Raw genomic sequence first — 24,398 nt, 5'->3', positions numbered from 1 at the left:
GAGCGTTCTCTTAGCCTTAGCCTAGGTGGGGGTTTCAGCTTCTGATACTAGTCAGGGCGGTTCCCAACAATACCTCAAACCAGGGTTTAATCTCCAAAATATAGAAAGAACTTACATGACTACACTCTAAGAAGATAAACCAATTAAAAACTGGGCAAAGGACTTGAACGGACGCTTCTCCAAGGAAGATATAAAGAGGATCCAAAGACACATGAAACGATGTTCAATATCGCTAGCTATCAGAGAGATGCAAATTAAAACCACAATGAGATACCACTTTACACCAGTCAGAATGGCCATCATAAACAAAGCAACAAGCAAGAAGTGTTAGAGAGGTTGTGGAGAAAAGGGGACCCTAGTGCACTGTTGGTGGGATTGCAGACTGGTACAACCACTATGGAAAACAGTATGGGATTTTCTAAGGAAACTAAAAATAGATCTGCCTTTTGACCCAGAAATTCCATTGCTAAGATTATATCCTAAGAACCCTGAAACACCAATCCAAAAGAACCCATGCACCCCAATGCTCATAGCAGCACAATTTACAATAGCCAAGTGCTGGAAGCAACCTAGGTGCCCATCAGTAAATGAATGGATGAAAAAAACTATGGTACATTTACACAATGGAATTCTATGGAGTAGAATGAAAGAAGGAGCTCCCACCCTTTCCAACAGCATGGATGGGAGTGGAAAGCATTATGCTGAGTGAAATAAGCCAGGCAGTGAAAGACAAATACCATATGATCTCACCTTTAACAGGAACCTAAACAACAAAACAAACAAACAAGCAAATATAACCAAAGAAACTGAAACAGAGAACAGGTTGAGAATGACCAGAGCAGAGAGAGGAGAGAATTTCAGGGGAAAAGGGGAAGGGTTTACAGGAACAAGTATAGAGAACATATGGACAAGAACTAGGTGAGCTGGAAATGGGAGGGAGGTTGGGAGCACTGGGGGTGTGGGGTGGGATGGGAGTAAAAAACAGAGAACTGTACTTGAACAATTAAAATTAAAATAAAAAATAAATAAAACTTTAATGGGTGAATTAATCAGCACATTATACGCTGATGGAGAACAAAAATGGTATAACAACAGATAGAATTTTATGGAAGCACAATGGTCTAAGTAATTCAAAACTTTTTAAAAATATATTTTATTAATTATGCTATTACCCCCATTTTACCCCCTTCATTCCCCTCCACCCTGCACACCTTCTCCCACCCACATTCCCCCCTTTAGTTTATGTCCATGTGTCATAAGTTCTTTAGCTTCCACATTTCCCATACTATTCTTTCCCTACCCCTGTCTATTTTCTACCTACCATCTATGCTATTTATTCTCTGTACCTTTTCCCTCTCTCTCTTCCTCCCACTCCCCTGTTGCTCACCCTCCATGTGATCTCCATTTCTGTGGTTCTGTTCCTGTTCTGGTTGTTTGCTTAGTTTTTTGTTTTTGTTTTTGTTTCAGGTGTGGTTGTTAATAATTGTGTGTTTGCTATCATTTTACTTTTATATTCTTTTTCTTAGATAAACCCCTTTTAACATTTAATATAATAAGGGCTTGGTGATGATGAACTCCTTTAACTTGACCTTGTCTGGGAAGCACATTTTCTGCCCTTCCATTCTAAATGATAGTTTTTCTGGATAGAGCAATCTTGGATGGAGGTACTTGCCTTTCGTGACTTGGAATACTTCTTTCCAGCCCCTTGTTGCCTGCAAGGTCTCTTTTGAGACATCAGCTGACAGTCTGATGGGAACTCCTTTGTAGGTAATTGCCTCTTTTTCTTTTGCTGATTCTAGGATTCTCTGCTTAATTTTAACCTTGGGTAATGTAATTATGATGTGCCTTGGTATGTTCCTCCTGTGGTCCAACTTCTTTTGGACTCTCTGAGCTTCCAGGACTTCCTGGAAGTCTATTTCCTTTGTTAGATTGGGGAAGTTCTCCTTTATTATTTGTTCAAATAACTTTTCCACTTGTTGCTCTTCCTGCTCCCCTTCTGGCGCCCCTGTAATTCAGATGTTGGAACATTTAAAGATGTCCTGGAGTTTCCTAAGCCTCTCTTCATTTTTTTGAATTCTCATTTTTTCATTCTTTTCTGTTTAGTTGTTTCTTTCTTCCTTCTTGTCCATTCCATTGATTCGAGTCCCAGTTTCCTTCCTGTCACTATTGGTTCACTGTACATTTTCCTTTATTTCACTTTGTGTAGCCTTCATTTTGTTTCATCTAATTTGCAACCAAATTCAACCAATTCTGTGAGCATCCTGATCACCAGTGCTGTTAGCTGTGCACCTAATAGTTTGGCTATCTCTCAGTTGAATAATTTTATTTGTTCTGGAACTTCCCTGTGTTTTTCCAGTTGGGCCATTTTTTTCTGTCTTGATGCACCCGTGACATAATGAGGGGTGGAGTCTTAGGTGTTCACCAGGGCTGTTGAACCCAGTCACTGGGCTGTGATGCTGTATGTGGGGAGGGGTTAAAGAGGGAAAAATGGTGCTTGCTCCACTCTCTGTTGGATTTCAGTCCCTTCTGCAGTTTTCCTGAAGCAAACTGGACCCTTCTGGTGCTAATCCCCATGTTGGTGGGCTTGTGTATGTTCTAGTACCCTGTGGGTCTCTCCAATGAATTCTCCTATGAAGCTTGGAGTCTCTTCCACTGCCTCAGGCCCCACAGGTGTTTTCGATCAGTATTTTGATTCTTTATTTCCCTATGCTAGAGCCCTGGGTTGTTGGGTCTGTCTCACTCCCCAGTTTTGCCTGGTTTATCTGCATGCAAATGTGGGACCACTGGTCAGCCAACCACCTTCTGCCCCTCACCCCTCTATAATCCACCCACCTCGCTATGTCTGCCTATTTGTACCCCATGCCCAGGGTCCACCCGCTGCTGTCTCATGCCCGAGCTCCGCAAGCCAAGGCTTTTTGCTGCAACCCCTCTCTGCTGGGCTGCCTGACTTCGCCCCTCCAACCCATCTGGATGAATGTGTCTATTTTAACTCCTTGGTTTGTTGGACTTCCATATAGTTCAATTTTCCATCAGTTCTGGTTGTATTTTTGTTGTTCTTATTTTGTGTGTGTGAGGAGGCACAGTGTGTCTACCTACACCTCCATCTTGGCTGGAAGTCTCTCAAAACTTCTTGAAAGAATAACAATTTAGGATACTTATCCTACCAGATAACAATATCTTTTTTACCAGACAAGAAGATAAGCAAGAATAATTAGAATAGAGTTATGTTGGTACAGATTTAAACAGGTATAAACAGATAGTATAATAGGAAAAAATAATGCTGAGGAATAGACTTGCACAATATGTACACACCTGGTATATGATATGGTAAATTGGTGGGCTCAGGATGCTTATTTCTGTAATAATTGGTTACACATATGGAAGAAAAAATAAATTATTGTAGATTCCTACATTATGTCTTATATGGCAATCAATATAATTTCCCTTCCTGTCCTCTCCCCTCTGTTCCATGTTTCTTTCTCTTTTAGAAGAGTGATATATAAACTTAAAAAAAAAACATTTTTGCAACTTTAGTATAAGCACATATATATTTAATATAATCAAACATTTATTTTTGAAATATGTATAAAATATATAATATATGCATAGCAGTATTTTGTGTGTGTACACATATACCCTCTTTTAGGTGTTCCTGTGCATCCATACCTTATTCCCTTCTGAGAGAGATAGTGTAGCACACTACACACCTTTTTCTTTCTTTCTTTTTTAAATTTTATTTTTATTGTATTTTCCCATTATTATTTAGACTAATCACAACTCCCTACTCTCACTATCACCACACTGTAGTCCTTGTCCATGTTTCCTTTTTGCTTTTTGCTCACTAACTCCACCCCCTAACCTCCCACCATACTAGCTGCCAACTGTTCTCCATCTATGAGTCTGTCCTCATTTTCCTTGTTAGTTCAGTTTATTCATTAGATTCCACATATTATTCAGTTCATTTGGTGTTTGTCTTTCTCTGACTGGCTTATTTCATTTAACATAATGTTCTCCAGGTCCATCCATGCTGTAGCAAAGGGTAAAATTTTCTACTTTTTTATAGCTGAGTAATATTCCATTGTGTCAATGTCCCATAGTTGTTTTATCCACACAACTACTGATGGAAGCTTGGGCTGCTTCTATAACTTGGCAATCATTTGTAGATAATACTGCAATGAACATAGGGGTGCTTATGTTATTTTGAATTAGTGTCTTTTCTCCCTTTGGATATATTCCCCAAAGTGGGATAGCTGGGTTCAAAGGCAGATCCGTTTTAATATTTTGTGATATCTCCATACTGCTTTCCACAGTGGCTACACCAGTCTGCACTCCCACCAACAGTACAAAAGAGTTTCCTTTTCTCCACATCTTCTTCAGCACTTGTTTGTTGATTTATTGGTGATAGCCATTCTGACACCTGTGAGATGGTATCTCCTTGTGGTTTTAATTTGCATTCCTCTGATGATTAAGGACGTTGAGCATCTTTTCATATGGCGATTGTCCATCTGTATGTCTTTTCCAGAAAAGCATTTATTCAGTTCATTTGCCCATTTTTTAATTGCATTTTTTTGGTGCTAACATTTTTAAGTTCTTTATAAATTTTGTATATTATCCCCATTATCCCTGTATCAGATGTATGAGCAAATCTGTTCTCCCATTCTTTGGTTTGTATTTTACTTTGTTGATGTTTTCTTTTGCTGTGCAAAACTTTTTAGTTTGATGCAGGCCCATTTGTTTATTTTTGTTTCCTTTGCCTGGGTAGATATATCAGATAAAATATTTCTATGAGTAATGCCAGAGACTTTACCACCTATGTTTTCTTCTAGAATTTTTATGGTTTCAGATCTAACACTTAAATCCTTGATCCATTTTGGATTTATTCTTGTGTGTAGTATAAGAAAGTGGTCTAGTTTAATTTTTCTGCATGTATCTGTCCAATTTTCCCAGTGCCATTTATTGAATAAATTATCTTTAGCCCATTGTATGTGCTTGCTTCTTCTGTCAAATGTTAGTTAATCATCAAGGTTTGGGTTTATTTCTCAGTGCTGTATTCTGTTACATTGATCTACATGTCTGTTTTTATGCCAGTACCATGATGCTTTGATTACTATGACCTTATAGTACCGTTTGATATTAGGTAGCATGATTCTTCCAACTATGTTCTTCTTTCTCAGGCTCACTGTTGCTATGTGGAGCATTTTTGTAGTTCCATATAAATTTTAAAACATTTGTTCTAGTCCTGTGATATATGTCATTGGAATCTTGGTAGGAACTACTTTGAATCTACACATGGCTTTGGGTACTATGGACATTTTAATGATGTTAATTCTTCTTATCCATGAACAGATTATGTTCTTTCAATTAATTGTATATTCTTAAATATCTTTCTTCAGTGTCGTAATTTTGAGTACAAGTCCTTTACATCTTTAAACACACTTTTTCTATAATGTATATATATATATATTGCATGTATATGTAGACATATTCCTTATTCCTGCAGTTATATGCTACCTCACCATATAGCATACATATTAGATTGGTCAAAAAAGGAAAAGGAAAATCATGATTTGTTGATTTAAGAGAGTTATGCAGCAGTGAGAGTGAATGAGCTTACTAGTGTGTCACCTTAGATAACTCACTTAAGCTCTTTAAGTTGATTTATTTAATGGGTACATAATCATCATATAATAAAGTTGATAGATATCAAATAGAATAATGTAAAGAAAATGTTTAGTACAATTTTTATCACATATTTAGTATGGTTATTGTTAATGCTACTTGGCAAAGGAACCAGGAGAAGTCTGGAAGATGGCTGATGTACATTATGCAAGAAAGAATATTTTATTAAAACTGTTGCCTCTACTATCTTGGAAAGGAGATGTGTGACCTAATGGATTCTGAATCTCAAGAAGAGGTTGGAAAATGAGATGTTAGTACCATGTGTTCAAAAACATTAGCTGCTTTTAATGGGTTAGCAAAAAAGAGAGATTAATTCACAAAATAACTGGTCAATTAAAAAAAAAAGAGTGAAAGAGAATGAAGAGATACCAGAAATGGAAGGCCTTGCAGGAATAAAAGGGAAAGTTGCTTTTGTGCCCAGGGAGTAAAAGATAAAACTGAGAAGGTCTATTAGAATTTCAACTTGCAGAAAGAATAAAATTAAAGACATAACTTACACATATTTTTGTTAAAATACCTGAATAGCCCTGGCCAGGTGCCTTAGTTGGTTGGAGCATTGTCCCATACAGAAAAAGGTTGTGGATTCAATTCCTGATTGGGGTACTTGCTGGAAGCAGCTAATTGATGTTTCTCTCCCTTGTTGATGACTCTCTCTTTCTCTCTCTCTCCCTCCCCTTCCCTTCTTCTGTCTCCAAATCAATTAACACATCCTTGGGTGAGAATTATTTTTAAAAGTACATGAATAAACAAGGTGGGGGGGGGAGTAGGTTTAGAGTTGTGAGTGTGCAAAACACAGATTTTATTATTTATTAATTATTGTATTATGTTCCATAGAAGCAACTGAAAATCTACTTTTGCCCCACCATGTATTAAGGTTTTTCAGAATACAAATGCTCCTCCACTTTCAATGACATTTATGTCCCATTAAACCTCTTGTAATGTGAAACTATCATAAGTCAAAAATGCATTTAGTATATCTCACTTATTCAAATTGTGGCCTAACCTAGCTTAACTTAAATGTACTCAGAACTCTTATATTAGCCTACAGCTGGCTGAAAGCAAGACATTGCTGCTTCCAGCATCACAAGAGATATTGTAGTGCATATCACCAGCCCAGGAAAAGATCAACATTCCAAATTTGAAGTGCAGTTTCAACTGAATGTGACTACTTCATGATAAAGTTGAAAATTATAAGCAAACAGTCTTAAGTCAGGGACTATCTGTATAAACATAATTGGATTTTCTAAATTAAATTTATTGGAGTGAAATTGGTCCATAATGTCATATGAGTTTAAGGTTTACATTTCTGTGATATGTGATCTGTATATCACAAATATGTCAACCACCCAAAGTCATATCACCTACTGTTACCATATATTTGGACACCTTTACCTTTTTACTACTCCTTATCCTTGTCCACTTGATAAGCACCATGGTGTTGTATGTCTGTGTCTATGAGTTTCACTTTTATATCCCACATAATAGTGAAATCATATGGTTCTTAGATTTTTTCTTACTGACTTATTTTGCCTAGCATAATATTCTTAAGATCCATATATATTGTTGCAAATGACAGTATTTCATCTTTTCTAATGGCTGAGTAGTATTCCAATGTATATATGTACCAATCTTCTTTATCCAATGCCCTATTAAAAGACACTTTGGTTGGACAGTAATGTTGCAGGTTATAAAATTAATGTACAAAAATCCATTGTTTTCCTGTATGCTGACAACAAAGCTTCAGACAAAAGAAATGAAAAAAAAAGATTTCTTTTGCAACTGCAACCAAAAAAAATAAAATCCTTAGGAACAAAATTAACAAAGGATGTGAAAAATCTATATACCGAAAACTACAAAGCATTATTAAAAGATATTGAAAAAGACAAAATGAAACAGAAAGATATTCCATGTTCATGGATTGTAAGAATCAACATGGTTAAAATTATCATATTACCCAAAACAATATACAAATTTAATGCAATCCACATAAAAGTCCTAATGTCATTTTTTAAATGAAATAAAGCAAAAAATTGTCAGATTTCTATGGGACCACAGAAGATCTAGAATAGCCAAAGCAATCTTAAGAAAAAAGAATAAAGCTGGAGATACTATACTACCTGAATATAATTAAATTTTTGATATCCAGTAATTATGGTCAATAGAACAAAATATTTCAGAAGAATAAATGATTAAAATGTGGTTCTTAAGTCCCATAATTAGTTTGAGAAAGATAGGGTCATAAAAAGGAAAGAGGAGAATAGAAAATCACTAAGTATTATCTTGAGAGCTATGGATGTAGACCTTGACCTATGGAGACAATTGAAATAAAGTGTTATATAACTATGATATTGTATTTTAAAGAAATTTAAGACCAAAGAAATAATAGCTCTGACTATAAAAAATCTGTGAATAGTCAAGACATAAAGTGGCTCATGATTTCCCATTGTTCTATGGGCAAGAAACACTCTGAGAAAGCAGTTTATCTCCAAGAAGAGCATATTTTCTAACACCCATGGCAGATATTACCAAGGGGGAAAACAGAAGGAAGAACCTTTCAGAAGGTAGAATCTGAACCTCTAAACTAAATGAAGCCAGTTGGTCCCACTGAGGTTGGGTGGGGCTGTGTGACTAGTTTTGACTGGTGTGTTGTGAGCAGACCTGATAGTGCAAGGCACTTTGAGACCAGAGCATTTTACCAAAAGATAAAATGCCCTGCCAAAGTCTCTGCTTCATCACACAATGTCCTAGAGTAAAGAGGCCTAGAAGAAAGTCTCCAACCATATTATGTGTACTATTGCAAAGCAAAAAACAAATTTCATTGTTTTAAAGCAGAAAGATCTTCAGGGTTGTTTTTTGTTGTTGTTGTTGTTTGGTTTTTGTTTTCTGTTTTGTTTTGTTTTGTTTTAGCACAGACTAACTTGTTCTATTATAACTTATTTGTAAACAAAAATTATAAAATTGATTTTTTAAAGAGAAATCATGCTAATATAGACTCAATGATAGCCTCTTACATCTGTTTACACTGGAATGAATATTGGACATATATGTTTATTTAACAGGTTTTCTTTGGGTCATTTTTGTTTTTGCCTGTCTAGTATCTCACAAGACTTCTTCTTTTTTCAGTGAGCCTTATCTTTTCTTCTTCTACCTAAATGTTCACTATAACTTAATTTGTTCTTCATTTAATCTTTTACATTAATCTTTATACTTCCTTGAGCAATAGGAGAGGTTTCTTTGTCTTGTTCCCACTTTTCTGCTTTTCTTTAAGCAAGGAAAAGATCACTTTAAAGGCACTGGAAACAACAGACAGCGCAGCAAATTCCCTGTCCTTGATTTTTAATCACTTGGTAAGAGCATATCTCAAATAGAGGCAGAGGTGCTGTGCACCATAGTCAACTACAGGTCAAGTATTAAACTGGAGAAACACTGCATTTCAGAGGTGTTATACTCTCTAATCCCCTTTCAGATTCTCTGATAATCTAGAGAGAATGGTGTGTGTGATTATGTGAAAATCTCAACCAATATAGAAACTCCAAGTAACCCCCCTTCTCTCTTCTTTCCTCCCTCAGTGGAACTCCAGACTTCCTCAGGAATATCACTTTTTATCATTAGGATCTCACAGTAGGAGGGATCTGTCTTATTTAATACTTTGAAGACTGAGAGTAACAAGAAAGGACATTGTGAGGGGTTAAATTATGTTGCCCTACTAGAGATATGTTGGAGTCTTAACCCCCAATACCACAGAATGTGAAGTATTTTGAATATAGGATATTTATAAAGTTAAAACAAAGGCATAGGGGTGGCCCTAATCCAAAATAATTGGTCTCTTTATAAAAAGGAGAGATTTTTGACACAGACCAACAAGCATACAAAAAAGACAGATGATGTGAGGAGACACGTGAAAACAATAGCTGTCTGCAAGAGGCTTGGAACAGATCCTTCCCTCATAGTCCTTAGAAAGAACCAACCCTGCCAACACCTTAATTTCAGACCTGTTAGCCACTGAAACCATAGGACTGTACCACTAGGCTATGGTATATTGCTATGACAGCTTTAGCAAAATAATATCTACATATTTAAAATGTTTACATTATTATTTCAACTGATAATTAAAGTAATTATATCAACTCTAAATGTATAATGCTGTAAGCATAGACTTTAAATATAGTTTGCTCCTAAAGACCCAGGACTTGATGATGATATCCTTGGTTATTCCAAAAATTTGGGTCATGAATTTTCTTCCAGGACCTATGTTCTAACCTTGTGATGAATTCTGTTATTTGTGGTGGACCCCTGCCACCCTCAGGATCCTCAGAGTGACCCTCACCCTCAGGCTATTTCAGTGACTTATTTTATTTTAGGTGAAAAGTACATCTAAATACATTTTATTTTTGACATTAAAAATGGCAGCTTTCAATAGCCTACTCTACCTCAGGCACCTAAAGATTTTATTGAGGAATCTTAGAGAGAAAAAAAGAGACAGAATTAGACATCTATAAACCCTTAGTTTAGGGAAGCAAGAAAACTAAGTCTCAAGAATAAATATTTGAGGAGACACTGGGCACTATGGTATTGAGGTAATAGCTATTGACCACATCTGTTGAAGAGGAAGTGAATAACTTTTGAGTAGAGAAACAACCTGGAAATAAGTTATTCTCAAAACGTTGTCATCAAGCATGTTGTCCCCAGCTCCAGCTCCAACACTGCCCACTTGTTCAAAACACAGGATTTCAAGAGGCCTCTGTTTTTTGCACATAAAATAATATTTATCAAAGACTAAAGAGAGATCTTACCATCAAATTCTACAAGTAAAATATATAAATTACAGTTTACAAATATTTAAATGGCTCTTTAGCATTGACAAAATATAATATAAATGAATAACGTTTTATTAACCTCTTGCCTTGAAACTTTTAAACATGAGCATTCTAAGGTATCTAAAGGCTCCTTAATGTATCCTAAATTCAGAAAATTCCATATCTAATGGTATTTACTTTTTTAATCTTCACCTGAGTATATGCTTATTGATTTTAGAGAGAGAGAGAAATAAAGAACACATTGATGTGAGAGAGGAGAATCAACTGTTTGCCTCCAGTATGCACTCAGCTGGAGATCAAATTCACAAACTAGGCATGTGCCTGGACCAGGAATCAAACATGGAGACTTTTGGTGCATGGAAAAATGTTCTAATCAACTGAGTTACCCAACCAGGATGGCATTTACTTTTTAGAAGTCACCCTATAGTAAAGTAATAATCATAATAATATAAATTATTGCATAATGACATAAGGTTTAGTTCCCACTCTAATCTCCTTGTGCCCCACAAAACATTTAATCACACACTCACTTACACACATACTTGTGCTCATGGCATGCACACTCAAATATTGTGTACATATCTTCCACAATTTTCCAAAGGTGAAAGTAGAATTAAACTACTTACCTCATGTTATTGCTGTAGAAGCTCAGACACAGAGAAACAGAGTGATTTGCTTAAATTAATTTAGCAGAGGATTGTGCAGGCAAGAAACAAATAAAAATCCCCAGGTTCCCATTCCAATGTGCAAAGCAGACTTTATTATTGCCAGCCAACATTTTTAGATGAAACATATCAAACAAATATACTGATGAGGTCATCTTCGATTACAACAAAAAAACAATTACTTTTTTTTAAGAAAACCAACTGTATGGGGAAACATATTTGCCAATGATACCTCAAGCAAGAGTTTAATTTCCAAAATATACAAAGAACTCACATGACTCCACTTCAGGAAGATAACCCAGTTAAAAAATGGGCAAAAGACTTGAACAGACACTTTTCCAAGTAGGATATAAAGAGGGTCCAGAGACATATGAAAAGATGCTCAGCATCACTAGCCATCAGAGAGATGCACATTGAAACCACAATGAAATACCACTTCATACCAGTTAGAATGGCCATCACAAAGAAATCAACAAACAACAAGCATTGGAGAAGATGTGCAGAAAAGGGAACCCTAGTGCACTGTTGGTAGGAATATAGACTGGTGCAGCTACTGTGGAAAACAGTATGAAATTTCCACAGAAAACTAAAAATGCAACTGCCTTTTGACCTGCCAATTCCTCAACTGGGATTATATCCTAAGAACCCTGAAACAACAATTCATAAGAACCTATGCACCCCAATGTACATAGCAGCACAATTTACAATAGCCAAATGCTGGAAGCAACCTAAGTGATCATTAGTAAGTGAATGGATCAAAAAGCTATGGTATATTTGCAGAATGGAATATTACTCAGCAGAAAGAAAGAAGGAGCTCCTACCCTTTGGAATAGCATGGATGGAACTGGAGAGCATTATGCTAAGTGAATAAAGCCAGGTAGTGAAAGACAAATACCATATAATCTCACCTTTAACTGGAACCTAATCAACAAAACAAATAAGCAAGCAAAATAGAACCAGAGATATTGAAATTGAGAACAATCTAACAGTAACCAGAGGGGAGGTGAGAGGCGATAATGGGGGGAAGAGGGAAGGGTTTACAGGAACAACTATAAAGGGTACATGGACAAAACCAAGGAGGGAGTGGAATCAGGGAAGGATATTAGGGATGACTGGGGTGGGGTGGAGTGGTGGAGGGAAATGCAGACAACTGTACTTGAACAACAATAATATAAAAAATAAATAAAAGTAAATTAAAAAATAAAATTACAAAATTAAAAAATAGGAAGAGATAAATTAGCCCTGGGAAGACAATATTGACTGGTGCTGTCACATTACATCTCCAACACTTTTCTTGTGAAAACTTCCCCAATAGAGCATTACTGCTTGACGGCCAAAATGCTCTTGCTGTGTAGCATTAAAAAAAAAAAAAAGATAACAAGGCAACAGTACACTGTGTAAAGGCTAGGAAAACTGTTTTTCTATTACCTCCAAAGTCAGAAAGCCCCTTGAATGCTTGCCCTAAGATCTCCAAAGAGGAATCTACTGTCAATATAATGACATGAATTTCCCATATCAAAACTGAATATTTATGACTTCATGAAAGTGCTAAGCTTTTATAAGAAAAAATTCTAAGTCCACTCTATACAATTTGGACAAGCTAGTATTTGACATACTTCATATGTCTGAATAGTATAATTTCAAATAAATCTGTACTGATATCATTTCAGTGATGTCATATTCTTACAACCTATCTGATAGGAAATGTGTTTTTTTGTAGATTAGCCAAATAGACACATAATGAGTTCTATTCATAAAGTATCCAAGCACATAATATGAAAAATACATTTATTGGAGAAGATACAAGAAAAATTGTACACAAGACAATGATGCCTCAGTCCCCTTACAAATAGGCACTTTGGGACCTCACTCAGTTCTCCAAGCATCATTAGCAACTGCAGCAGAATATTCCTTCTACTCTGGTAGCAGAAGCCATTGAACGGATTTGTCACAACATGTTTCATGCCAAGATCCTGCATAAAACTCGCACACACAGTAGTTTTGGGAATCCCCAGGTCAGCTTCTAGTTCTCATAGTCAGTTGTTGATCTTTGTTTACTGCAGCCTATACATATTCAACATTTTCATGTGTTCTGCTTGTTACAGGCCTTCCAGAATGTGGGTCACTTTTAAAAGCATCTTGGCCATCTTTGAATTGTTTGTGCCATACTTTTACTTGCAATGCATTTATTTCATCATCCCTGAAAGCCTCTGAAATCATCCAAATAGTTTTCATGGAGAATGTTCGAGCTTAACACAAAATTTGATGCAGATTCATTGTTCTACTCAATTGGTCATTTTGAATGTGACAGCCACACAGTACACATGCTCACTCAGTGGCATCTATCACCCCTACTAACTAGTACAGTAAATCATCATTGTTCACACATGCACATTTCAGTCCACTTCTCTTGGCTGCCAGGTTACAATGATGTCATATAAACCATTCTCTTTATATTAACAATGGCTGTACTTTTTCCAGACACACTTTATATAATAAGAAAGGATGTAGCAAAGAGAAGAGACTGTAGATCATGAAGATAATAGCTCCCTCTCATGTTCTTTTTGCTGCAATTGTCCCTCATAATCTCTTTTCTTTCTAAGCATCTCATAAAATCCTATGGAAATATTTTATGTTTTAATGTCTTAGGGCATTTCTCAACAGAACTGGTACATATAAAGAGTTCTTCCTGCTCTCTTTCTCTGTCTGGGGAGAATATTAAACAAAACGGATTACATAGGACTATTTCCTGATGAATGGAGTCAGGTAGGAAAATAAGGTGTGTTTAGGGATGTAGCCACAACCATGATTCTATAAAAGCAAATGGCCTTATAAACTACTAAATTTTTCAGACTGTAAGATGCACCTAGGTTTTAGAGGAGGAAAATGGAAAAAAATTTTTGAAGGAAAAAATGTGGTAAAATATTTAATAACATAAATTACATAGTCTGACCCCCTACAGTGAGCCAGGTAAGCTACATTTGGATTATAAGACTCACCCCCTTTTACTCTCAAATTTGAGGTGGGAAAGGAGGTACATCTTATAATCTGAAACACAGTATATAACCCTGTTAAAACCTCACTAGGATGTTATTTGTATGTGTAGAGCTATACCTGTTTCTTTGTAACCACTCCCTTGTCTACCTCTTTCTCAGAAACTAACATTCTATTCATTCTAAACATATTCACTGATTTTGTTGAAAAACATATAAAAGCCACTCCAATGCAAAATTCCATACTTGATGTGTAGTGATGAATACATTATTCTTTTATTCTATGTTTGAAAAGTAACATAAAAATAAGAAAAATAAATATTTGTTTTTTAAAAGGTGCAACCTCAGAAGTTCAGGAATGGGAAAAATGATCGAATATGAAAGAGTGACTTTTCTTAGTAAATTTAGCTGAGCCTTTAGAAATATGTCAGTAAAATATGCATACATTCTCATAATGCTGTTATTTTATGTCCAGTTTTTCTTAAACATGAGAATATTCAAAATTTTTTCTTTGTTTCCAACAGAACATTTCATGCACTAGAATCTAGCTGATAATTGTGAAGAAATGATTCTCCACCTGGGGGAATTGCAGTATAAGGGGACTAAATGTAATGGAAAAAGTACAATAAAGGTTAAATAAAAATAAAAAGTAAATTAAACATAAAAAAGAATAAAGCAAGAAAGTGAAATTTTAAAAAACACAGGTAAGTATGTTGTAGAGCAGGGAGTGCTATGATAGGTCAATTTTTCTCTAATCCCTGCATATGGGAAGTAAGAGGAGGCTATTTCCCTCCAGGATCCAACCTTGAACTGTAAAGTTTTAACAGAAACTTCCCGTTCTGAACTCCCCTCACCCTTAGCTCTTACCTCTGCAATATGGGTGACTCTTCTGGTACCATGATCCTAACTCCCATGGTTGAGGTACTTGCCATGGTCTGCACTTTTTCATTCATTGTTATCATTGGGCAGGGAAGTACCAAATGTACCCAGGTAGAACACCTAGGTACTCCCACATACTTTTCTTTGCCTCCATTATACAAAAGCAGCCATATTCTCTCATACTGATTACTAAAGGAATATTAAAAAGGTTTCCCTCCAAACAAGTGGAGCACAATTTTTTTTTTAAATTTCTTAAATCCAAAAGCTGGTAAGAAGAAAGAGAAAAAAGACATAAAAATAGCAGAAAAAAAAATAAGAACACATCATACAAAATAAGAAGTTAAAAATAGATCTGAAATTAACAGTCACTTGGTTTGATCATGAGTTTTGGTACTAGAAAAATATTAATAAATAAAATAAATTAAATTAAAGAATGACAACAATAAATATTAGTAGACTAAATTTCCAGTTAAAAGAAAAGTTTTGTGGGGATCCAAGATGGTGATGGCATACATAGAAGCTACACTCACCTCCTCCTAGAACAAAACTGGAATTACAACTAAAATATCAAACAATCATCTGAATAACCAACTGAAATACTAGTAGAAGAGAAGTCTTACAAGCAAAGATTTTTAGAAAAAAACCCACATCGAGACTTGTAGGAAGGATGGAGACATGAAAAGGGCTGTCCCTGCTGCCACAGGTGGCAGCTGATGTTCCAGAGGGATGTTTCAGATGCAAAGGGGTTCCCCATGAGAAATGTGAGGTCTAAATCCCAAGCCTGGTTCCCCAGCCCAGAGCAGTGGAGCTTGAAAGAGGTGCCCATGTAACATCTGCTTATAGGCACTCTCGTAAAGAGAAACACACAAAGTTGTTTGCAGCTGTTCACCCTGAGCTATGGCAAAAGGATGGTGAGTGGTCTAGAGTTGTATGAGGACAGTCTGGGGTTTGTGGCTCTGGAGAGAGAGCTGAAAGAATAGATACCAGAATCACTGTGCTGATTAATTTTCCTATACTGCAAAAACCATCTTTTGTGGGCAGAGCACTTTCCTACTTTTGGGATCAGCCTGGAGGAGGGCAATAGCCCCACATTGTGGACTCCCTTTTGTCCCATCCTGTGGAGCTTATGCCCTACTGAGAAGTCAGCTGCCTTGGCTTGGGTATAAGGGTCTCAGCAGACTCAGGTGATGTCAGTGACTGAGTTCTATGGCATTGGGGTATGGGATATTTCCTTCACACTCCCATGAAACCTGACTAGTGTTACTCCTCATGAGAGATCCACTAGTCCTACCCTGTGGGCTCCAGTGGTCCTATCCATTGGACTCCTAGTGGCTCTGCTCAGCTGAGAACAGTGGCAAAATCTGAAATGGACTGAGTTGTGTAGCTCTGAGGTGGAGACCATACCTTCTACCTTCTTCACAGCCTGATCTTCAACTCCTCCTCACTGAAGATTCACAAGCCCCATCCTGCTGACTCCAAGTACCCCACCCTGTTGAGTAACATCTCCTCCCAGAAAAACCTGGGACAGACAGTTGAGTGGCTCTACAACAAAGGCTATTTTTCCTTTAGACATCTGGCTAGTGCAAAGCCCTCTCTTCACATGGACAAATCATGGTCTCTTTGAACCTGATAAATTCTGCTGGCCTTACCCTGATTACTCCTTGAGACCCATTTCCAACATAAAGAAACCATCTGAGAAACCAGCAGGTGGCAGTTAGACTTGGTATACCCTGGGACATTTGCTGAGGGACTTCTGAACCAGCACTGGCACGAGATTGAACCTGTACTAATCTGCTGTGACTCCCTAAGAGTCACAAGACAAGTACCTCCAGAGGCTTTTTCAATGACTGAGCCTAACAGGCAGCTGGGAGGTGGAGGCAGGCAGAGGTAAATCTGGACTGCTTTAGGACTTTTACTGACCTTACCCAGGCCTGGTCTGTTGAAAAGTCAGCCTTCATGAGCAAGTTTGTCCTTCCCATGTTTACCCAGGAACAGTAAAGGCAGACAAAGACTATTGATCACTTGTTGCTTCAAACAGGTTGCCCAAGACCAGTTACAGGCTGTGTTTGAAATTGTTCTGCACCAGAGTTTATCCCAAGAGACCCAGAAACAACACATATAGTGGCTAGCTTCAGACAATATCAAAGCAAGATCCAATAAGCTTCACGAGTAGCATATGCAAAGGGAGATCTTGGCAGGCACCAGACACTGCAGAAACTAATTCTGCTTTGTGTGGCCAGCACCTGCACAGCAGCTCACTGGCCAATATCTATCAAGACCCAACTACAAATAGTGCTTATATAAAACAGAGATGGGGTATTTCTAGAGCACCGAGCTCAGGGGATTAAGAAGCCTGCACCACTGAAACCCAGAGGACACTTACTACATAAAGCCATTCCACCAGAATTGGGAGTCATACCAGACTTATCTAATATATAGAAACAAACACAAAAAAGGAGTCGAAATGGGAAGACAAAGAAACGTGTCCCAAATAAAAAGCAAGAAAAATCTCCAGAAAAAGAGTTCAGTGACCTGAAGACAAGCAATTTATCACATACAGAGTTCAAAGCAATGGTTATTAGGATGCTCAACAGCATGAGAGAGGACATAGATGCCTTAAAACAGAACATGTCAGAAAGAAGAATGCAATATCTGAAATAAAGAACACAGTGGAGGGAAGAAAGGGTAGGTTGGTTAAATCAGCAATTTGGAAGACAATGTAGAAAAGTCAGAAAAAAGACCCATTCATAGCAGCAAAAACATTTTTTTTGTATTTAGCATTTTTCTTTTTTTTTTAAGTGAGTATAATTTAAGGGACTTATATGACAGTACAAAACATAAAAAATAAATCTATATCACATATGTACCAGAAGGAGAAGAGAAAAAGCAAATGATCAAGAACATATAAAAATAATAACTGAAAAGTTTCCTGGTAAAGGAAAAAAGACTTATAAGTCAAGGAAGCACAGAGAATCCCAAACAAGAAGAACCAAAAAACCCCACACCAAGACACATGATAATTAAAATGGCAAAGGCTAAAAACAAAGATAAAGTTCTAAAGGAAGAAAGAGAAAAACAACAAGAAAGCTCTTATAAAATTGTCAGCTGATTTCTCAACACATATATTTGAGGCCAGAAGAGACTGACATGAAATATTTAAAGTGATTAAAATCAAGGACATAGAACCATGATTACTTTGCCCCACAAGGCTGTCGTTTAAAATTAAAGGAGTAATAAAGAGCTTTCTTCCCAGACAAGAAAAAGCTGAAGGAGTTTATTACTACCAAACTGGTATTACAAGAAACATTAAAGAGCCCTAAAAAAGAAGACAGAGAAGGAGAAGAAGGAAAAAAGGAAAGAGAAAAGGAGAAGAAGGAGTTGCACTGTTGAATGCCACTGGCCAGGGCTCTTGTCATTTTTTTATTTGACAATCTAAGGAAAAATAAGTCAGTGTCCCTGACTAAATAGTGAGGCACTGGATGTTTTAAAAATTCTTGCAGCATGACATATCATATTGAGATATAATACCAGAAAATATAATTACAATTTATTTAGTAATTTGTATGTTTTAGGTCACCCCAAAATGTTTAATGTTAATTAGATTTGGGGTTATTGATTGCTGTTCTTTGTGAGGTTGGCATACTTTGAAAGTGTCAACATCATCTGGGGACTCACAGAGGTCCTCTCCCATTTTTATGGTTCTAACCTTCATGTTCTTCATTAACTTGATTCTGGAATTCACCATGTTTGAGAAGCACCCCACCATCAAAATAAGAATTTTTCTCATTTGTTCTTTCATCTTTCAGCCTCCATGTTCCATAGCACCCCTTCACCAAAACATAGGACAAAAAATAAAATATTTGGAAAGTTGGTAAATCACTGTAGATTAAACTCACCATACACTCCAATGGACATGAGTTTTGCTAAATGAATGTTCAGTTATTGACTTACCAGAATCTTGGTTTCATTTATAAAACTGTCCTACTAATGACATAATTTAATGTATGAATGATTTGTTCTGTTTTGGCTCAATCACTCCTAGAATGATCAGGTACTCACTTCATTTTAACTCAATCTAAATTTTAATGGAGAAAAATAATAGCTGCAGTAAGAGTAAAGAAAGCAGTCTTCAGATTCATCCTAGATAGTGTCAGGACAGGTGGAAATTATATTCACCTCCTCCCAGGACCAAAATGGCATTGCAACTAAAGTATAGATCAACCTGAGTAACAAATTAAAGACTAGATGAACAAAAATCTTAGCAAAGGATGTACAAAAGGACATCCTTTTGTACATAAGGATGTACAAAAGCTACATCAGATGGATATAAATGGCAGAGTCATGAAAAAGTCTGGCCCACACTCATGTGTAGTGTCTGAAAATCTGGAGGGGTATCTCAGCTCCAAAGTTCCGCCTTAAAGAGTGTGGGGTCATAACCCCATGCCACACTTCCCAAACCAAAACATCAAAGCCGAGAAGGGGAGACAACATAAGATCTGGCTGTGAAAATCAGCAGAACAAGGATCTTGTTCTCCAGCCAAAAATGGGAGTCTATTAGAAACCCAAGCATCCTCTGAAAGGGCCAAAGCACAAAATCTTATTTTCAGCCATTCACCTTGGTCTCTGGAGTTGGGGGTTAGGGGGTGGGGGTGGCTCCAAACAGACTTAAGTTGTGTGAAGAGAGATTGGGTTCTGCAGCTCTTGGGAGACAACTGAAGGGAGAGCTGCCAGGGTCACTAGGTTGAGTCCCTCTCCTATGATATCGAAAGATTTTATTTTGGGGGAATTGAGCAGTCCTTTCCATCCAGCATCAGCCTCAAGAAATGCAATAGTTCCATCGTGACTCCCTGTTGTCCTTCTCTGCAGAGCTCATACACTGTGGATGAACCAGCTGTCTGGGCCCATAGTATAGAGATCTTGGCTGACTTAGTGTCAGAGACTGAGCTGTGTGGTTCTGAGGAAGGGACTATGCCCCCTCCTATTCAAAAGCCTGGCCAGGACTGGCTCCCCACAAGAGATCCACTAGCTCTACCTTCTTGAATCCTGAAATTACACCATGCTGAGCTTCATTTCTTGAGAAGATTCTGGCAGAATCTGGGGATACTGAGTGATATGGCTCTAGTCTGGGTCCATTTTTTGCTCGCACATCAACCCAGTGAAGAGTCCTCTTTTAATAAGACAAAATCTATGTCTGTTTGGGCCTGATAAACACTGCTGACTCCACTCTGAAGACTCTCTAAAACACCCATCACACTACAAAGATCTGCAGGCACCTGGCAGATGGTAGATGGTCTTGTACCTTAACACTTCTGTTGAGTGGACTTACTGCTAAGAGTGGAACTGATTTTGAATCTGTATCAATCAGTGAACACCACTCACCCCTACCTGGTGACTCATTTGGGATCTACTATATACAACTTGTATGCCATCAGAGGCTCTTTCAATGACTAACCCTAACAGGCAGTTGGCAGGTGGAGACAGGCAATTGCAGAGTTTGAGGAACCTTCAGGCTTTTGTGGACCTGCCCCTATGTTAGGTAGTAGTGGAAACTGGCTTTGGTCCACAGTTTGGCACTTCCCATGCACTCCTAGGCCCAGTGGAGACAGCCACAAACTGTGGATCACTTAGTAGCTCCAAACAGGCTGCCCAGTGTCAATCACAGGCAGCAGCTGACACTGATCTGTACCTAGAGTTTTTCTCAAGAGGCCCCAGAACCAACACACTCAGTGGCAGGCTTTAGACAAAATAAAAGAGGACTCAATTAAATCCACAAGTAGCATATCCAACAGAAGATTTCAGAAGGCACCAGAGAATGCTGGGGTGAATTCTACTTTGTGTGGTCAGCACTTCTGCAATAGCTTGAACAAGGTGCTCTGGGTTGCAACATACATTCAGACAGCCCAAGGTTCAACCCCACACATGAACAGACTAATATCAATCAAGACTCCACTACAACAAGAGAGTTAACATAATCTATACAATGGACATTCTTGGAGGACCCAACTCAGGTTCAGGGAGATTGTGCCACTGGGTCTCACAAAATACCCACTACATAAGGCCTTTTACCGAGACTGTGAGAAACAGAAGATCTACCTAATACATAGAAACAAACACAGAGAGGCATTCAAAATGGAGAGATAAAGAAACAAGGCCCAAATGAAACACCAGTAGTATCTCCAGAAAAAAAATTAAATAAGTGAAATTGAGGAAAACATTCTACCAGACATAAAGTTCAAAACAATAGTTATAAGGATACTCAAGGAAACTAGTGAGAAATTCAACAGCCTAAAATATGATTTAAGAACCATAAAACTGAACTAATAAAAAATGAATACAATATCTGAAATTAAGAATATACTACAAGGAAACAGTAATAAACCCTGTGAAGCAGATGACTGAATCAGTGATTTGTGTGACAAGGTAATAGAAAATACTGAGTAATAGCAGTAAAAACTAAAAATAATATTTAAAAACTGAGGATAGTTTAAGGGACCTTTAGGAAAACATAAAGTGTAACAATATCTACATCATAGGGGGACCAGAAGAGAAAGCAAGGTATTAATAAACCATTTGAAAAAAAAATAATGGATATAATCCCATCAGTGGAATTGCTGGGTCAAAAAGCAGTTCTATTTTCAGTTTTTTGAGGAAATTCCATGCTGTTTTCCACAGTGGCTGCCCTAGTCTGCATTCCTGCCAACAATGTACTAGGGTTGGTACATTTGCACAATGCAACACTACACAGCAAAAAGAAAGAAGGAGCTCCTACCATTTATGGCCATGTGGATGGAACTGGAGAGCAATATGCTAAATGATATAAACCAGGCGGTAAAAGACAAATGCCATATGATCTCATATGGTGGAATCTAATCAACAAAACAATCAAACAAGGAAAATATAACCAGAGACATTGAAATAAAGAACAAACTTACAGTAACCAGAGGGGAGCAGGAAGGGGATCTCAGGGGAAATAAGGGTAAAGGTCATCAAAAAACATGTATACAGAACCCATGAAGAGAGCCAATGAGACACAAGATAGAGGGTGGGAGGTGAGGTTAGTGGAGTGGGGGAAAGTGGTGGCAAAAAAATGGAGACAACTGTACCTGGATAATAATAAAAATAGACTGTAAACACAAAAAAGAGAAAGGAAAAAAATAATGACTGAAAAATTCACTAGCCTGGTGAAAGAAAAAGACACACAAGTCCAGGAAGTGCAGAAAGCCCCAAACAAGATGAACCCAAAGAAGCTCACACTAAGACACATCATAATTAAAATGGTTAAGGTTAAAAACAAGAAAGAATCTTAAAAGCAGAAAAGAAAAACAATTAGTTACCTAAAAGGAAGCTCACATAACAGCATAAGCTGACTTCTCAACAGGAACATTTCTGGCCAGAAGAGATTGGCATAAAACATTTAAAATGATTAAAAGTGAAGATCAACAACCATGATTGCTTTACCCAGCAAGGCTATCATTTAAAATTGAAAAAGAAATAAAGAGCTTTCCAGATACAAAAAAAGCTAAAGGAGTTTCTCACAACCAAACCAGTATTACAATAAATATTAAAACATCTTCTTTAAGAGAAAGAAAAGAAAGATGAACATAGCTGTAAAGAATAAAATGGCAATAAATACATATCTTTTGATGATAACTTTAAATGTAAATTACTTAAATGCTCCAATAAAAAGACATAGTGTAGCTGAATAAATGAGGAAAGAAGTCCCACAGAGAACCACCTCCATATGAAGGACACACACAATGAAAGTAAAGGGAAGGAAAAAGATATTTCATGCTAATGGAAATAAAAAATGCTGGGGTTGCAATACATATATTAACAAAATAGTCTTTAAAATAAAGGTTACAGGAAGAGAAAAAGAAGAACACTACATAATGATAAAAGGATCAATCCAATAAGAATGTATTACCCCTGTAAACATTTATGCACCCACAGAGAAGCATGAAAAATATTAAAGAAAAATCTTGATGGGCATAAAGGGAGAGATCAACAGAATACAGTTATAGTGAGGGATCATTGACATAATTTGATAGATTTCCTGGACAGAAAATCAACAAGAAAATAGATGCATAAAATGACTCATTAAACCAGATGAATTTACTAGATATTTTCATAGCATTTCACTACCAAGAATAACATACATTCTTTTCACATGCATTTGCAAAATGTCTTCAGATAGACCACATGTTAGGACACAAAACAGGTCTCAGTAAATTTAAGAAGATTAAAATCATATCAACCATCTTTTCTGAGCATAATAGTATGAACTTAGAAGTTAATCATAACAAAAAAATGGAAAACAAACAGAAACTAAATAACATGTTACTCAACAATAAATGCGTTAACAATGAGATCAAGAAGGAAATCAAGTTATCCTGAGAAAAATGAAAATGAAAGCACAACAACCCAAAGTCTGGGAAACTGAGAAAGCAATACTTAAAAGAAAACTTATAGCATTACAGACATAACTCAAGAAACAAGAAAAATCCCAAATAAACTAATCTTACACTTAAGGAACTCAAGAATAATGGGCAGCCCCCAAAGTGAGTAGAAAGAAGGAAATAATAAAGATCAGAATAAAAATAAGCAAAATAGGGTCTAAATAATAAAACAAAAATCAATGAAATAAAAAGCCAGTTTTTAAATAAATTCAAGTCTCTATGGTCAATCAGTACACATTTGACAAAGGGTGCAGCAGCATAAAATGGAGTAAAAATAACCTCTTCAACAAATGCTGTTGAGAGAGCTGGACAGCTACATTAAAAAAAAAAATGAAACTTGACCACCAACTTACACCATATACAAAAATAAGTCCAAGGTAAATAAAAGACTTAAATATACGTCATGACACCATTAAAGTACATCAGGACAACATAGGCAGGAAAATCCCAGATATTCCACACAGCAATATTTTCATGGTTACATCCCTTAGAGCAAGGGACATAAAGGAAAGAATAAACAGATGGGATCTCATCAAAATTAAAAGAAGTTCAGCATGGCTAAAGAAAACAGCATTAAAATGGAAAAAGAACAAACCATATGGGAAAACATATTTGCCAATGATACCTCAGACAAGGGTTTAATCTCCAAAATACATAAAGGACTCACACAACTTCATTCTAGGAAGACAAATGACTCAATTAAAAATGGGCAAAGGACTTGAACAGACACTTCTCCAAGGAGGACATACAGAGGGTCCAGAGATGTAGTGGATACCAGCCAGCAGTACCCATCTCAGCTGCAGATGCTTGTCAAAACATGAGAAAAACATACACAGAGACAACCAGGTCCTGTGGGGGAATAGGAACTGAAGGGCCACTCCTCACATGGGGAGCACCTATGGCCACCCT

This window comes from Phyllostomus hastatus, unplaced genomic scaffold (assembly GCF_019186645.2).
Source record: "Phyllostomus hastatus isolate PE091 unplaced genomic scaffold, TTU_PhHast_1.1 phas_scaffold_78, whole genome shotgun sequence".
Classification (NCBI taxonomy): domain Eukaryota; kingdom Metazoa; phylum Chordata; class Mammalia; order Chiroptera; family Phyllostomidae; genus Phyllostomus; species Phyllostomus hastatus.
The sequence above is the reverse complement of the archived record's forward strand: the minus strand, read 5'-3'. Positions refer to the sequence as shown.